The sequence below is a fragment of the Bidens hawaiensis genome, unplaced genomic scaffold (assembly GCF_021521415.1).
Source record: "Bidens hawaiensis isolate Kalapana, Puna unplaced genomic scaffold, B.hawaiensis_p1.1 tig00004109_1, whole genome shotgun sequence".
Taxonomy (NCBI): domain Eukaryota; kingdom Viridiplantae; phylum Streptophyta; class Magnoliopsida; order Asterales; family Asteraceae; genus Bidens; species Bidens hawaiensis.
In genome coordinates, this window is record NW_027491243.1 from 271,450 (window position 1) to 287,383 (window position 15,934).

The 15,934-nt window shown below is 42.1% G+C and overlaps 1 pseudogene; it reads right to left on the reverse strand.

The window, feature by feature from the left end:
* Positions 1-3,342: 3,342 nt before the first annotated feature.
* Positions 3,343-15,934, reverse strand: part of LOC143625554 (cytochrome b561 and DOMON domain-containing protein At5g47530-like) — a 43,248-nt pseudogene continuing 30,656 nt past the window's right edge.

Here is a 15,934-nt window from a genome sequence, read left to right on the forward strand (position 1 = left end):
TTGGCGGTTTGCTCGAGCAACGTAAATAAATGACACTAATTCAAATTATACCTTGCTTGTACTAAACGACAAACTAGGGTTTTAAATCCCAAGCGTAAGGTATAAAGGGGGACTTAGATATTTTAAAAACACTTTTTCCCTCCTTCATCAATTATTCTCTGCTCGTGCCTCCTAATCGCTATCTACTCGCTTAAAATCTCATTAGATTATAGCCATTATCTTTGATTCCGACTTGGTAAGAAATCGATAACTGATTTCCGATAATTGATCGTTGGAATTAGGGTTTCTATTGTTCATCTTACTAATCGATTGAGTTGTTTGTGTAGGTTCGCAGATTGTCATGGAACAAGTTATTGAAGACGACTTTCTTCCTTAACTACTGTCGACGTTATATTATATCTTCACCTTACTGACTATTGTTTTGATTTTTCAGATATAATGGCGTTAAAATTTGAACCGAAACACAATATGTGTGCCCTCCTTGAAGTGAGTGAAGAAAATCAAGAGTTGGAAGTAATGACTGACTTCCTACAGAACTCTAATCTACGATTTGCTTTGACAGAAAACCCGGTGCTTTTTAGAAATCATTTAAATGACTTCTGGGTTCGGCTGAATATGCTAATGATATCAATGGCAGAAGGATAGAAGACACTGTACTTGGGCAGGAGATTGAAGTAACAGAACAATCCATAAGGGAGGCACTGCAAGTAAATGACAATCATGATGTGCAGCTCTCTTACTCACAGCAGAGGCGGTTAAAGATATTTCAAGAAACCATGGGATATCAAGGAAATATCCATGAAGGGCAGTTTCAGAAGGGAATTTTTCCCGTGCAAATCAAAACAACTTTGATTATCAAAATGTTGAATTTTGTGATTTATTTAATCACAAAACCTTCAAACCACAAAACCAATTTCCAATCAAATTTATTGTCGCGAATCAGATTATCGTAACAAAATTAAACCTTTGTTCTTCACCCGAACAAATCCGCGTCTGCCTTGCTTGAATAGAACCTGCGAATCTTGTTGAAACAACACAAACACGAACAAATTCCTTGTGTTCAATCTACAACCCTCGTCTCGCCGCTCGAACACAACCCGGTTGTTCTTGGTTCGTTCCTCCTGTGATCATGGGTTATTCTCATATTGAATTAAACACCAGAGAATATTTGACACGACTCACCAATTTTATTAATCAAGAAATTAACTCAAAACTTGATCAATTCTCTATTAACCCTTACATGAATTCTTTGAGGTTATATAGAGGCTCGATTACAATTAAATAAAACACAAACTTCTATTTATCTAATAAATAAAATAGATAATATCTCTAATTTTAATAATTAATTAATTAATGATATCAATCCATTAGCTCGAACCGACCCCACCTTACCGACCCATAACTCGGTTTGGGTATTAACACCAACAACATCTGTCATTTATAATGAAAAACGATACTTTTTTCACATCTATATTCTACTGTTTAATATAACTACATTACTTTAAGAACAAGTTTTTTTACCCGCGCTTCGCCGCGGAGGCGTGTATTTGAGAGAGCAACCAATGCTAAAACATCAACTCCACTGCGTTGAAAGGTTAAAGACGACGAAAACTAACTCAAGGATAAAGAAGACGAAAACTAAAAGATTTTTTTTCTTAATGGTTTAATTCATTAAAACACATATCAAACAACTTTTACACCATAATTAATATCTTGTAAAATTAAACTTGTATTTTGCATATGTGCAACATATTTAGCAAACATACACGCAAATTTGAATATTATATTTAACACAATCTCAATGAAACTGTCCAATAAAAACTTAATAAAAAAAAAACTAATTTTGCTGCACTCAACACAGCCACCACGGCTCACCCGCCACCAACGGTTCCAAACTGGAAACCGGAAACGATAGATGATCGTCATCATAGGCTTAGACACATGATCGTCATCATAGGCTCAGGCACATGATCATCATATCCCACTATCAACACAAATCCACCACTAAGGGGTTCTAATCTAAACTCGGCAACGTAGATGATCATCCTCGTTCCGATTATCATCGTCAAATATATGATCGTCATAGCCGTAGACAACCAAAACGACAAAAACACAGAGTAACAAATGGCGGCGTGAACTATAGACTACAATAGGCAGCCACAAACATCCACTGCCACAACAAATCCACCGCTACCAAGGGTTTCGAATCAAAACCCGGCAACGATAGACCACGGATTCCTTACAGGTGGCCTCTCCGTCCACCCGACCACCGCCGCCACTACAACACCACCGCCGCTTAGGGTTTCATAACAGAAACCGGCAATGGTAGACGAAGCACGTACCCCATCCCGGGTAAACGGCCAACAACAAAACCACCATTAAAAGAACAATAAGAGGCCATCAACAACGCTACCTAGGGTTTCAAAACAGAACCCGACAACAGTGTTGGTAAACCACACAATCGCCCACCGGAACCCCACGGTAAGCATTCCACACCAAGGTAGCATAATCAAATGACCACCGTCAACGGAACACCCTCGCTACCATATGCGGCATCGTGCGACCGATGAAAACAGGAATCCGATGACTCGCTACCTAGACGCCGTTGAATTGCCGCCGGTAACGACATCCGTAATGTCTGTCTTTGTAAGTGTGAATAGAATATGTGCATAACAAATATCACCAGAGAAAAATTAACCCAGACAGACTTGGTATGTGTGAATGACCGTATGACAACACGTTTAAGATAACAGGTGAGGTTTAAAATGTCTGCTATTATACACGCGTCGGAATCTTAGGAAATACATTATTTTTTTAGTGGTTGTAAGACAACAATTTCATAAATAGTGAATTGTGAGAGAAGGGCACCTTTTCCCTTTTAATATACATATAATATGTAGCTAAAATATATTTTAGACCAAAATTTTCATTTTTCAAATTTATTGTTTTAGGCCAATATTTTTCACAGACAATTCAAAAGTACATGTAAAAACAAACAAGCCCAGCCAAACTTAGACCATACAAAGGAAAACTGAAAAAAAAAAAAATCTCTAGATCACAATTATGATGCTCGTAATTGAGACTCGCTCTTAATATTTTAAATTTCTTTACACTAATAACAATAATAATAAATACTCATAATAATAATAATAATAATAAAAATAATAATAATAATAACAATTTGATTACACTTTAAAAAATTATTTCACAATTCAAGCTGTTGATAAAAAACATTTCCTACAATTAGGTTTCCAGGTTTAAAAATATTACATAAATCTCAGGAAAGAAAGAATGCACGAATCTTGCCATACAACACCTACCAGTCCCATATCTCTCCATCTACTATGCCATTGCCGACTGACCGTATCCATTTGCTTCATTACTTCCTGCTTGTTGCTCTTCTTTCTTCCTCTTCAAAACAATGAACCATGTTATAGCTTCACATTAAACTGTAATAACCGCCAAAGAACTAATTATGCCAGTGTATGCATTCTTCCATTTCAATTCTCAGGGTCCAAGATTTCGAGTTCCTCATAGACGTTGTAGATGCTCAAGATAATTACGATATATCCAATACCGCGGTAGTAAATGTTCCAGTAGAGTCAGTATTTGTTGTCTGGTTTAGGCCTCAAAAGTAAAACCTACAAATTTTACAACCAAACCGTTAGTTTAAACCAATATTTTACAAATTTAATGGATTTGGATATTCTTGAATAACAAATGGTTTTAAATATTTTGATTTCACTACTAACGCATTTGAGTTTGAATATTGTGTAACTTGTGAAAGATACTATCTAGAGTCATTGTGTTGGTTGTTATAGACGTAGGGTAGTAAAACTACCCGCGAACCAAGGAATACCCTCGCGGGTCTCCTACATAATCCGCGGATTACCATTGAGCATCCATCGAGGAAATCCGCGGATCACATAAGGGACCTCAAACATGCAAAGCCCTCATATGATATGGAAGAGCAATTGTAACAAATACTTCTAGAAAATTATTCCAACATTCCCTGATAGCGACATCAACCAATAAAAGGATAACAGCCGGACAACCTGGTAACCGCCCCAAACGGAGCCAGGCTGTCATGTCCTATAGACGTGCGACACGTGTCCATTCAGGTAGATATGGAATATCTTGATAGTGACAACTCCACCAATCACCATCCGTCTATCCCCGGCTATAATACTCAAATCATCTTCAAGAGGAATTCATTCACTGACACACGATCAAAGAAATTACTTGTATCTCGTACTTTATTATCCACAGTATAGTACTTATTCTCATGCCGGAGGGTAGTTACGGGAATACCCCCCATCGCATCCTTCCCATGACGACACTCACGGTGTTTGTTTTGTAGGGAATTGATCGGAATCTGATCTCATCAGGCAGGTAGTACACCCACACTTGGGGAAATATAGATTCGGACTATCCGGTTCGATCTGTGCTTCTTCATTGGCGCCATCCGTTTTTTAAAGCTAGATTTCACGATTTTTTGGAAAGTTTTTGAAGTTTTTGTGGTTTGTCACGATGAGTCAGAACCAACAGTTTCCTACGATTACTCTGACGAGAGGAAGGCGGACTGAAGGTCCAGGAGGTATGATCTTAGAAAGCGCCAGACAGAGGTACAATCTCGACGAAGTACTCGAACTCCGATTCTGGAAGACAGAGCCGGAGAGTTCCCCAGATTCGAGGGTGATGAAACAAGAGTTTGTCACCAATCCAGAACTGGAAAAGCTGTGTTGACTCCCGAAGAATGTTACCAACAAGAGCAACAAAAGTTGAAGAAGAGTATGATAGAATGGTGAAAAACAATCAGCTACAGGCGAGAACCCTGGTTTATGATTCGCCATCAGCTGATCATACGGTGAAGTCAAGTTACTCCAGAAATGGAAGTTGTCGAACAATCAGCTGATCATCAGCAAGGAGGAAGTCGTGATAGAGGTCGTCCGACCTAGCGGGTCTTATCCCGCAGGGTCGTGTATGATCAGAGTCGTGCTTCCCAAAAGCAAAGAGATTTTACGTATCAAGAAGGGGGATACGCGAGCGACGACAGCCGCACACATGGTAAGGAAGGCACTAGTCAAATGCGAACATTAATAAAGCACAATGAATACTGTAGTGATGATGAAGAAGATTTCTCAAAACCTTAACGGCCGGCTGCGTTTGGTGAGAAGTTAAATTTCATTCCTTGAATCGCTACCGCTCCCTTTAATCCCAAGAAAACTTGGTAAATACAATGGGATGATTGATCCAAGTGATCACCTGTTGAATTTTACGTGGTTGGAGGAATTAGTGGTTGGACATTACCCTATTAATCTCACATGATTGCCTTAACTTTGACTGGAGCTGCGCGTGAGTGGTTCGAGAAGCTCCCAGACGGGAAGATAAAAAGTTGGGATGATCCCTTAGAAATTCTGAATGTTGTACTCCGGGATTACGAGTCCATTGAAAACTTTATCACCCGATTTAACAACGAATGTTTAAACATTGGTGATATTAGTGAGAACATGTTAAGGGACGCATTCAAACAGAACGTGAGAAGCAATGATCTGATTCGCTGCTTAACAGGGAGAGATGGAATGCCCACGACACAGGATGCCATTATGACAGCAACCAAAGTATTCGCAGCTACTGAGAAGCTTTTGGGGAGGGAAGCGCTGAAAAAGCCTGCTAAACCAGAATTTAAAAGCACCCGCTTTCAAAAAGGAAGAAAGCGGTTCGATATGGTCTAGGATTCAACCTCCCAAAGAGCCTTCCAAACAGTTTGACGTCAGATCACTGATTGGGCAGAAACAAAAAAATTGCGAGAAAGGGAAGCAAGACCAGAAATAGACTCCTCTAAAAAAAACTCCATCTGAGATTCTCACAACAGAAAACATTGAGTTCAGAAAGCCACAACCAATGACTCGGCGAGCGCATTTGAATCCAAATAAACATTGTCTATTTCATGAAGATATCTGACATGGCATTAATGATTGTGTAAGTTTAAAGGCTGAGATATAGGCCGCGATCAAGTCAGGAAAACTTGAGCGTTGGTTAAAAAACGTTCATCAAGGCGCACGAAAACAATCTACTCAGGCGGATAAAGGCCCGCCCAAAAAGCAAATCAAGGATCTGAACGTTCACATGATTCGTGCGTCGAAACAAACGAACAGAAATTGAAGAAGATGACTGGAAGACTGAGCCAGTGATCTTTCCAAAGATGAAAGGAGGTCCGTGCATGAAACAACCGCTAATTATAACAGCACTGTTTGGGCATTATAGATCCCACTACGTCTTTTTGATATCGGGAGCATGTCAGACATCATGTATGAACAATGCTTTGAACAAATTGATGAAAAGGATAACGCATGCCTAAAACCAATCCATGCCCCCGCGCCAGGATTCAGATATGAGGTTATGCAACCGCGAGGGGTCATAATGTTTCTAGTCACACTCAGTGATGGAACTCATTTGCGGACGAAAGAAGTAGAGTTCCTGGTCCTACCAGCGAAATCCAAGCACGATATAATCCTGGGACAGGAGGCGATAGGAGACTTTGATGCTAACCCGTCGACTGCGCATGTGTAACATCCGTATTTTGAGAATAATAAATAAAAGAGAATTTATTATTTTGTGTGTGTCGTTAATTTGATTGTGTGTATAGATGTTTGGATAATATTTGGATTTGGATTGTGAGTGGGTTGTGAGGCCCATAACCCCCTATATAAACTAAACCCCTCCACCCATTCACCATTTTCATTCTTTCCACACACACACACACACACCCTAGAACACACACATACACTCTCTCAAGACCCGAATCCAAAACCGGGTTAAAGTAAGGAAGAGTTTAGTGTGTGAGAGTCTTCAAATAGCAAGAACACGTCCATATCTGAACTCAAACCCGCGAGCAAAAGGTGAGTTATGGTTTAAAAGGTTAAGTTTTGTGGTTGAGTTCGACATGCAAACTAATAAAACGATATATCGGGTTGTAAGATGTAAGAAAAACTTAAACTTGGTGAGTTATAACCTCAAGGGTGTGTTATAGAACTAAAAGGTGTTATCCGAACCTTGAAAAAAAAACAGGTATACAAAGTTGGTACAACCCAAAACCTATAAAAAGAGCAGAATCGGGTCCTAAGGAAGAATCTCGGAGGAAAATGGCCTTAAAATTGTAAAAAACGAAGTAAAAAGGGATTTTTCGTATGAAAAAGAGCTTCGCATCGCATGCCATGCGAAATCCAAGAATTTCGCCTCGCACGACATGCGAAGCGAAATAAGCATGCGATGCGAAATGGCCATGCGAAGGGAAACCTTCCCATGCAAAGCGAAACCTTTCCATGCGAAGCGAAACTTCCCATGCGAAGCGAAACCTTACCATGCAAAGTGAAACTTCCCATGCGAAGCGAAATTCCATGCGAAATTCCAAGTGAAATTCAATGCGAAATGGCCATGCGAAATTTCATGAAATCCATTTTCTGTTGCATTTTTGTTAAAGGACTGTTAATGAAAATAAAATTTTTCCGAGCTGACCTGGTCAGCTCAACCCCAGCCAGGGGCTCTGCCCCTTGGACCCTGCTAGGGGCTGTCGCCCCTAGATTCCGCTACCAGGGGCGCTGCCCCCAGACCCCCGTTAGTTGAGGGTTTCATTAATGTGGGTGTATGAAGTAGTAGTGTGATAGATAATTGACACTCGTGATGTGTTACACAGTTAGCCGTGCACAACTCAAGAAGGGGATTACTATTAACGGTGAACGAAACAGGATCCAGGTGAGTTCTAGCCCCTTTATCTGTTATGCTTTCGGGGCTGTGTGCATACTCCTATGTGATAGTTAATACATTTACTTAATTGATAAGTGTATGATACGCGTATGACTATGTATTGAATGCTATTACTGTATGATGATTGTATGAATGAGCATGTATATATATTATATACATAAGACAGGTAAAGTATGCACGTATGATAAATGTATGGATGATTGACGAGATAGGTATGGTTATATGGTTATTCGAGGCAGAAGGGACCAGACCCCTATAATATTTGTGATGTTAGGGACCATACCCTTATAATATCTGTGATGTTTGGGACCAGACCCTTATAATATTTATGATGTTAGGGACAAGACCCTTATAATATCTGTGATGTTAGGGACCAGACCCTTACAATATCTGTGATGTATAATGTAGAATAGCTTACGGTATACCATAGGGTTTTATGAAACAAAGTATGTAGGTACGTATGCATGTATGTTAAGTATGTATAGAGAAAGTAATAGTAAGTAAGATATGAATACGTATCTTCGGATGTGTATGGGTGAGAATATCAATGTAATGTATGTTAATTGATTAACTAGAACTCACTTAGCGTAGCTAACTTTTAGTATGCACGCAGGCAAATAGGTTGAGGTAGCTGGCTTGAGGAGGGACACATGGCATGAACTGAAGAGACTGGTATCCACGATGAAGTTTCATGACTGTTTTAATTAATGTTTATGAAAAGACAATTTGTATGTTAAGACAAAAATGAATGTTTTGTAATGTGATGTTTGAAGTTTTAAATTATTCCGTGAAGTTTTAATTAACTATGATATTTAGAATTGTGTTTATGAGTAAATCCAACACCAAAGTAGGGATTCTGGGAATGGGACCTTACAAGTTGGTATCAGAGCATAAGTTCGAGTGAGTAAGCATCCTTCATGCTTAAACTCGAACAGAGAATGGGACTTAGGGAAGAAATGAAAGAAGATGCCAGTCCAAGAATGCCATGTGTCTCCCAAGAAAGCTTAGAAAGTAATCATCTTATATAGACCACGTGTTACCCAAGGGAGTCGCATGAGTTGCCGTGGTAGACCATGTGTTACCCAAGTACCCCTGAGGAACCAATCCACGAGTCTGAGGAAGAGAAAAGCATGACAGTGCGGGATGAAGGGCAGCAACTCGACCCTGCTATCCAAGCTGCTATTACTCAGGCAGTAGCTGCTACGATGCAGAATCACCAACAAGAAAGGTCAACCGCAAGCCATATAGGAACTGTTGAGAAGACTGGGGAGGGTAGTAAGAAAGATGAAGAGACTTAGAGAGAGGAATCGAGTGAAGATCGGTCCGTGAAGGTCAATGATGGTAAGAGAAGCCGAGGTGGGTGCAGTTACAGGTTGTTTAAGGGTTGTGACCCGCCAAAACTATCTGGTACAGGGGACGCAATCGTCACTCTCCAATGGATAACCGCAATGGACAAGGTTATCCGAATTAGCGAGTGTCGCCCCGGCCAAGCAGTGGGTTTTGCTACCTAGTCATTTGGGGATGAAGCTATGTTTTGGTGGGAGACGGTTGAGCAAAGGAAGACCGCTGTTGAGATCAAGGCCTTGAAGTTGAAGGACCTGAAGGAAATGGTTATGAAGAAATTCTGTGCAGATGCTTAAGTTGAGAGAGCGAATATGAAGTTCCTAAATTTGAGGGCGGGGAAAATGACACACCGCGAGTACACCACTGAATTTAACCATATGTCTAGACTAGTGCCCGAAATGGTGAACACTGAAGCGAAGAGGATCAAGTGCTACTTGAGGGGACTGCCACAAAATATCCACACCTTTGTCCGGGCTAGTAAACCTGCTACTTTTGATTCTGCTGTCGAACTTGCAGAAATGGTTTATGATGACCTGGTTGTGGATGATGTGGTGGTGGAAGAGCAGAAGGAGAAGAAGTGGGTTGCTCCTGCCAAGCAACCTGGTACTCAAATGTGGAATCCCAGGGATAAGAAACAGAAGGTGTGGGAGAAAAAATCATGCAAGACTTGTGGGAAAATGCACGGTGGTGATTGCAAGTGGGGTAAGAGTAGCGATGTGTTCAGCAAGTGTGGGAAGGCCCATGGAGAGGAATGCAGGCAAGGGTCGAATGCCTGTTATAAATGTGGAAAAGTGGGGCATTACGCGAATGAATGTAACGCGAAACCCGCCTGTTACAAATGTGGAAAGACGGGTCAAATGGCAAGGGAGTGCACTGATGGTGAAGTTGGGGGAAGCGGCAAGAAGGATGCCAAGCAGGCTAGGCCATGGACCAGAGCCTACATGTTGACCCAAGAACAAGCCAAACAAATCCCGAGTGTCGTGACAGGTACATTTTTAGTAAACAGTATTTCCGCTTCCGTATTGTTTGACTCAGGTGCGACTAGGAGTTTTGTAGCTACCTCATTTTGTAAGGAAGCGAGGATGAAATGTTATCGTGTGCTTGAAACTTTTATGGTAGAGACCGCTAACGAGGCCTCAGTTAAGATTATGAGAATGGTTAATAGTTGTAAGATAGAGTTGGAAGGACATGAATTCCCTGTTACCCTGTACGTGATGACCTTAGGAGGATTTGATGTAGTCCTGGGGATGGATTGGGTGTCCGAAGTCGAAGCCCAGATAGTATGTAAGAGCAGATTGATAAGACTAAGGTCGTTGGATGGCGATACAGTAACGGTTTATGGTGATAAAGAAAGTTCAGGGCTTAACGTCATTTCGATGATCAAAGCCGAAGGTTTGTTAAGGCGAGGGTGCAGTTCCTACCTGCCGTATGTTGTAAAAGCTACAGCTGAGACGAAAGAAGTGAAAGACGTTCCGAGATGAGAGAATTGATGTCCCAGCTGCAAGAACTCCTCGACAAAGGTTTCATAAGGCCGAGTATTTCCATGTGGTGCGCACCAGTGTTATTTGTTAAGAAGAAAGATGGGAGCATGAAAATGTGTACTGACTACAGAGAGTTGAATAAGCTCATGGTGAAGAATAGATATCCGTTGCCACAGATTGATGATTTGTTTGATCAGCTACAAGGTGCAAGCTAGTTCTCGCGAATAGATCTCAGATCGGGTTATCATCAGCTGAAGGTGAAAGAGGCGGACATCCCTAAGACAACGTTTCGGACAAGGTACGGACACTACGTGTCACACCCGGCCCTGAGCGGCGGAAACAGCCGGGCGCGCGCGCGTGGGGATTGATAATTAAGCACGGGCCATTGCAAACATTCAAAGATTTTCATTGCGCATGAAAAGTTTAATACAAATACATTACATTGTTTAAAAATTACATAAAAACATCCAAGTATAAAAACTGTTGAAGATTTCCACGCCATATCCCCTTGCGCGGCGGAAACAACCACGCGCATCGAAGGGATAGAACTAAGATCTTCCAAAAAGCTAGTTTTAGATGTTCAGCGTGAGGTGCTCTAAGTGTGACTCCATGCGCTACTTAGTTATCTCCTGAAAGACACGTAAAAACATTTGAATCAGTATAAACTGAGTGAGTTCACAAGTTTTAGTAACTTGATAAATCGTATCGCGTCATAAACATAATTCTGATAGCATCATTGAAACACATGCTTAGTAAAACATAGTTCTGAACATAATCTGATAAAAATCGTTCCGCGGTTTACGCGCGAACATTTCTGGGAACTGTGCTCGTCTGTGTAAGTGGTGCTGCCACTACGAGCGAAATAAGTAATACTGTCCCGCGGTTTGGGCGTGGACATATCTGAAAAACCGTGCTCGTCTGTGTAAGTGGCGCTGCCACTATGAGCGAATAATACTGTAATACCGTCCCGCGTGTTACGCGCGGACGTTGTGCCGGAAAACAAGGCGCTCGTCTGCGTAAGAGGAGCGACCTCTACGAGTGGGCTCAAACCCATAGTACTGCCCCATGACCATACTAGGCACTCGTCTGTGTAAGAGGTGCGACCCCTACGAGTGGGCGGATCAAACCAGCAGTCCCTACCCTTAGAGTTCCAATGGTAAAGTGATCACTTACTCGAATCTGGTGCACTAACATCGAAAAATCATAGATAACCGTTTGCATTGCTCATCATGAAACATAACTTAAACACATAATCGCTTGCATAGCTTGTAAGTATACCATGATAAAACATTATTTAAGTACGTGTCCCTCGCCCCGAAAACAGTTTAAAATAGTGAAAACGGTGAAAATAGGGGCTTTGAGACTCACCTGTGGTTCTTGTTAAGGGATTAAATCGAGATTCGGGTTTTCTTGGTGTTGGCCTCGGAATTGAAGGTCTAGAATACGATTAAATAACAAGAAGTATATATATTAAGATCAAGAAATAGGAGAATATAAGGGTTGGAAAGTAGATCTCAAGGTTATATTCTCGGCTTACCTAGTAACAGGATCGGAAATGAAAACAACGGATGCTTGGGAGAGGATTAGTGCAAGTTTGCAGTTCTTTGAAGTGTGTTTTGGGTGATAATTTAGGTTACATATTTATAGGCAAACTCAAGGGAACACAATCCCTTGCTTTAGGGGATTGTAATCTTTTCATATCTAGGGGTAATGATGATAAAGTATGGAAATTATTATTATTTATTTAAGAGTGGAGTAGTGGATAAAAGATTTTGATTTGATTTGGTCAGGACATGCAGGTCTGGGGTTGGTGAGAATAGGGTGGCTGACAGTTGACTTTTCGTGTTACAGTGTGCTTTTTCAGGTACTTTTGTTAGTGTACAGTAAAAAGTGGAAAATCTCTGAAACACGCTACTGTTTCCTTTTGGGCGGGAGTAATCTCCTTACGTCTGGAGAATAGACTAAGTGTTCTGTGCGTATCACTTGGTGCGCATAGCTTTCTGCGTGAAGGACATTTCTTTGCTGCGGGTAGGCACGTAACCTTCACGCAGTTAGGGACATTGAGTTTCATTTGTAGATTCTCCAGGTGGTCTTGGTATTTCAACATAGTGATCAGGTATGTTGAAGTCAATTCCATCTTGGAGCTTCAGACAAACTAGCTCTCAATGTTCCCGCCATGCGGGGAGGTTAGTTCCCTTCCGCACGCGCATAAATGGTTTAGGATGCACCCGCCTTAGCATCATGCGGGATGGTCAACCCATTAGACAACATAACGTTAAGGTGCATGAAAACATAAAGCCAAAACATTCGCGCATGGCGCATATAACATATGCCCACGCTGGTTCTTAACATGGCGCGCTCGCGCAGGGCGCACATAACAAATGCACGCGCTGACTAACATAGCGCGCTCGCGCAGAGCGCACATAACAAATGCACGCGCTGACTAACATGGCGCGCTCGCGCAGGGCGCATATAACATAATTACCTAATATTTAGGTTGATTACTTGGTTTAAGGGATTGGGAATTTACCGGGTGTCACATTCTCCTCCTGTTAAGAGAATTTCGTCCCGAAATTTAGGAGACGTCGCTGGCAGAAGCCATGTTCTGAAAGAGGTGTGGGTATTTCTTGCGCATCTGGTCTTCTCTTTCCCAAGTGAATTCAGGCCCACGCCTCGAGTTCCATTGAACCTTTACTAACTTGATTCTGCTTCTGCGTAACTTTTGTTCCTTCAAATCGGTTACTGCTATAGGTTCTTCTACGAAGTGCAGCTGTTTGTCGATGTGAATCTCTTCCAACGGCAAAATCAACGTTTCGTCAGATAAACACTTTTTGAGGTTGGACACATGAAACGTATCATGAACTCCACTGAGTTCGGCGGGTAAACGGAGTTTATAAGCAACCGGACCGATCCTTTCCAGGATCTCAAATGGTCCAATGTAGCGCGGATTCAACTTTCCTCGCTTGCCGAAACGGGGGACTCCTTTCCATGGAGAGACTTTCAAAAGTACTCTATCCCCTACCTGAAACTCCAATGGTTTCCTTCGCACATCTGCGTAGCTCTTCTGTCTGTCGCGCGCTGTCTTAAGGCGATCCCTTATCTGAAAAATCTTGTCTGTTGTTTCTTGGATCAATTCTGGACCAGTCATTTGCTTGTCGCCCACTTCAGCCCAGCACAGTGGGGATCTACACTTGCGCCCATACAAAGCTTCGAATGGCGCAGCCTTGATGCTTGTGTGATAGCTGTTGTTGTAAGAAAATTCAACCAATGGGAGATGAGTATCCCAGCTACCTCCGAAATCGATTGCACACGCGCGTAGCATATCTTCCAAAGTCTGGATTGTTCGCTCGCTTTGCCCATCCGTTTGGGGATGATATGCCGTACTCATGTCAAGACGAGTACCTAAAGCCCCTTGTAACGATCTCCAAAACCTTGATGTGAACCGACTATCTCTATCAGAAATGATGGACACTGGGACTCCATGTTTTGAAACTACTTCTCGAATATACAATCGGGCTAACTTTTCCATCTTATCGGTTTCCTTGATCGGCAGGAAGTGTGCTGACTTAGTTAGCCGATCCACAATAACCCAGATCGTGTCGTAACCCCCAGGTGTCCTTGGCAGTTTGGTGATGAAGTCCATAGAGATTTGTTCCCACTTCCACATGGGAATTTCTGGCTGTTGAAGCAACCCTGATGGTTTCTGGTATTCAGCCTTTACCTTCGAACACGTCAGGCATTTACTGACATACGTCGCGATGGCGCCTTTAAGATTGGGCCACCAATACAGCGTTTTAACATCTTGGTACATCTTGTCTGTGCCAGGATGTACGGAGTACCTTGTCTTGTGAGCTTCGTTTAATACTTGCTCGCGCAGTCCTCCCTTGAGAGGGACCCATATGCGGTTAGCAAAATATAGATTGCCGTTCTCTTTAAGTTCCAAACTCTTAATCATACCCCCAAGGCATTCGTTTTTGACAAACTCTGGTTTCAAGGCTTCTTGCTGAGCGTCTCGGATGTGGGTAGAGAGATCTGCGTGAATGGTCATCCTTAGAGCCTTGACTCGTAGCGTTTTTATTCGCTCCTTCCTACTTAGCGCGTCTGCTACCACATTCGCCTTTCCAGGGTGGTACTTAATTTCACAATCATAATCATTCAACAACTCCACCCATCTTCGTTGCCTCATGTTTAAATCCTTTTGATCAAATATATGTTGAAGGCTCTTGTGATCCGTAAAGATTATACACTTTGTACCATAGAGGTAATGGCGCCAAATCTTTAGCGCGAAGACAACCGCTCCAAGTTCCAGATCATGCGTTGTGTAGTTCTTTTCATTGGTCTTGAGTTGGCGCGAGGCATATGCTATGACTTTGTCTCGCTGCATAAGGACACATCCAAGTCCCTGATGTGAAGCGTCGCAGTAAACGACGATGTCATCCGTCCCCTCGGGCTAAGACAAAATTGGCGCACTACATAATTTCTGTTTCAACATGTGAAATGCTGTTTCCTGGTTTTCGCCCCAAACAAACTTCTTGTCTTTCTGAGTTAGCGCGGTCAGAGGTAGAGCTATCTTGGAGAAGTTCTCAATGAAGCGTCGATAGTAGCCAGCTAGTCCTAGGAATTGCCTCACCTCAGTTGGGGTTTTTGGCGCTTCCCAGTTTTCGATGGCCTTGACTTTGGAAGGATCAACGTGTATTCCTTTCTCGTTTACAACGTGACCGAGAAAATGAACTTCTCTAAGCCAAAACTCGCACTTGGAAAACTTCGCATACAACTTTTCTTTCCTCAACAATTCCAAAATCAATCTCAGGTGTTGCTCATGCTCGGCCTTGGTCCGAGAGTAAATCAGAATATCATCTATAAACACAATCACAAACTTGTCCAAGTATGGTTTGCACACGCGGTTCATCAGATCCATGAACACAGCCGGCGCATTAGTTAGCCCGAAAGGCATCACTAAGAACTCATAATGGCCGTATCTAGTTCGGAAGGCTGTTTTCGGCACATCTTCCTCATGGACCCTAAGTTGGTGGTATCCTGACCGTAGATCTATCTTCGAATAATAACTGGATCCCTGCAACTGGTCAAATAAGTCGTCAATCCTCGGTAAGGGGTACCGATTTTTGACTGTCAGCTTATTCAGCTCCCTGTAGTCAATACACATTCTGAACGAACCATCCTTCTTCTTAACAAACAGTACTGGAGCTCCCCAAGGTGAAAAGCTTGGGCGTATGAAACCCTTATCCAATAGTTCCTGTAACTGATTGGATAGCTCTTGCATCTCAGATGGAGCTAGTCGATAAGGTTCTCGAGCTACTGGCGCAGCTCCTGGGACCAAATCA